The sequence below is a fragment of the Vitis riparia genome, chromosome 17 (assembly GCF_004353265.1).
Source record: "Vitis riparia cultivar Riparia Gloire de Montpellier isolate 1030 chromosome 17, EGFV_Vit.rip_1.0, whole genome shotgun sequence".
Lineage (NCBI taxonomy): Eukaryota > Viridiplantae > Streptophyta > Magnoliopsida > Vitales > Vitaceae > Vitis > Vitis riparia.
This window is the reverse complement of record NC_048447.1, coordinates 5540754-5543157: the sequence shown is the minus strand read 5'-3', so window position 1 is coordinate 5543157 and position 2404 is coordinate 5540754.

Sequence of the window (2404 nt, the reverse complement as noted above, 5' to 3'; positions counted from 1 at the left end):
GGACCGCATGCATCCACCTCGTATGAGTGCACCATCATGTATAGTGCTTCCTACAGAGCAGCTAGTGATCAGACCGTATATTGTTCCACTTCTACCAACTTTCCATGGGATGGAAAGTGAGAATCCCTATGCACATATAAAGGAATTTGAAGATGTTTGTAATACATTCCAAGAGGGAGGAGCTTCAATTGATTTGATGAGGCTTAAGTTATTTCCTTTTACTTTAAAGGATAAAGCCAAAATTTGGCTTAATTCTTTAAGGCAAAGGAGTATCCGTACTTGGACTGACTTACAAGCTGAATTCCTTAAGAAATTCTTTCCCACTCATAGGACAAATGGCTTGAAAAGGCAAATTTCAAACTTCTCAGCTAAAGAGAATGAGAAATTCTATGAATGTTGGGAAAGATATATGGAAGCTATAAATGCTTGTCCTCACCATAGCTTTGATACTTGGCTATTGGTGAGTTATTTTTATGATGGGATGTCATCCTCAATGAAGCAACTTCTGGAGACAATGTGTGGAGGAGATTTCATGAGCAAAAATCCAGAGGAAGCTATGGATTTCTTGAATTATGTAGCTGAAGTTTCAAGGGGATGGGATGAGCCAACCAAAGGAGAAGTGGGAAGGATGAAATCTCAACTTAGTGCTTTCAATGCTAAGGCTGGGATGTATACCTTGAAAGAAGAGGATGATACTAAAGCAAAGTTTGCAGCTGTGACAAGAAGATTGGAGGAGCTGGAACTGAAAAAGGTGCATGAAGTGCAAGTTGTTGCTGAATCACCAGTGCAAATGAAGCTTTGTCCTAATTGTCAATCCTATGAACACTTGGTGGAGGAATGCCCTACAATTTCAGCTGAAAGGGAAATGTTTGGAGATCAGGCAAATGTTGTTGGATAATTCAAGCCCAATAACAATGCGCCCTATGGAAACACTTACAACTCAAGTTGGAGGAATCATCCAAATTTTTCATGGAAGCCTAGAGCACCTCAGTACCAACAGCCAGATCAACCATCTCAACAATCTTCAAGTCTTGAACAAGCCATTTTGAATCTCAGCAAGGTAATGGGAGATTTTGTTGGAGAACAAAAAGTCATCAATACTCAACTTAATCAAAGAATTGACAAAGTAGAGAATACTCTGAACAAAAGGATGGATGGAATGCAAAATGATATAACTCAAAGGATAGATAATCTCCAATACTCAATATCAAGGCTCACAAATTTGAATACAGTGCAAGAAAAGGGAAGATTTCCTTCTCAACCCCACCAAAACCCCAAGGGTGTCCATGAAGTGGAAAGCCATGAGGGAGAATCATCACATATGAAAGATGTCAAAGCCTTGATCACTCTAAGGAGTGGTAAGAAAATTGAGCAGCCACCACCTAAGCCACCTGTTGAAGAGGAAGAGACAATGAAAGAGGAGGAAATGGAAGACAAAAGGGGAGAGATCAGTGAAAAGAAAGAGGACAGTGAGTCAACAATGAATGCAAATCCAGAGAAGGAACTTCTAAAGGAAGAAATGCTGAAGAAATCAACTTCTCCACCTTTTCCTCAAGCATTGCATGGGAAGAAGGGGATTAGAAATGCAGCTGAAATTCTTGAAGTATTGAGACAAGTTAAAGTCAATATCCCACTGTTGGATATGATTAAGCAAGTTCCAACATATGAAAAATTCCTAAAGGACTTGTGTACTATCAAAAGAGGGTTGACTGTAAATAAGAAAGCCTTCTTGATTGAGCAAGTAAGTGCAATCTTACAATGTAAGTCTCCTTTGAAGTATAAAGATCCGGGAAGTCCTACCATTTCAGTCATGATTGGAGGAAAAGTGGTAGAGAAAGCTTTATTGGACTTGGGAGCAAGTGTGAATTTGCTTCCATATACTTTCTACAAGCAATTGGGACTTGGTGAGTTGAAGCCAACAGCAATTACTCTATCTCTAGCAGATAGATCAATAAAAATTCCCAGGGGAGTAATTGAGGATGTCTTAGTTCAAGTTGATAATTTCTACTATCCGGTGGATTTTATTGTTCTTGATACGGATCCTACTGTAAAGGAAGCTAATTTAGTTCCTATCATCCTGGGAAGGCCATTCCTTGCTACCTCAAATGCAATCATCAACTGTAGGAATGGGCTCATGCAACTCACTTTTGGCAATATGACACTTGATCTCAACATTTTTTATATGTCTAAAAAGCAAATCACTCCGGAAGAAAAAGAGGGTCCAGAGGAAGTGTGTATTATTGACACTCTAGTAGAGGAGCACTGCAATCAGAATATGCAAGACAAGCTGAATGAAAATTTTGCGGATTGTGAGGAAGATTTGTCTGAACCACCTAATGTGCTTGCTACTCTACAAAGTTGGAGAAGGATAGAAGAGATTCTACCTTTGTTCAATAAAGAAGAG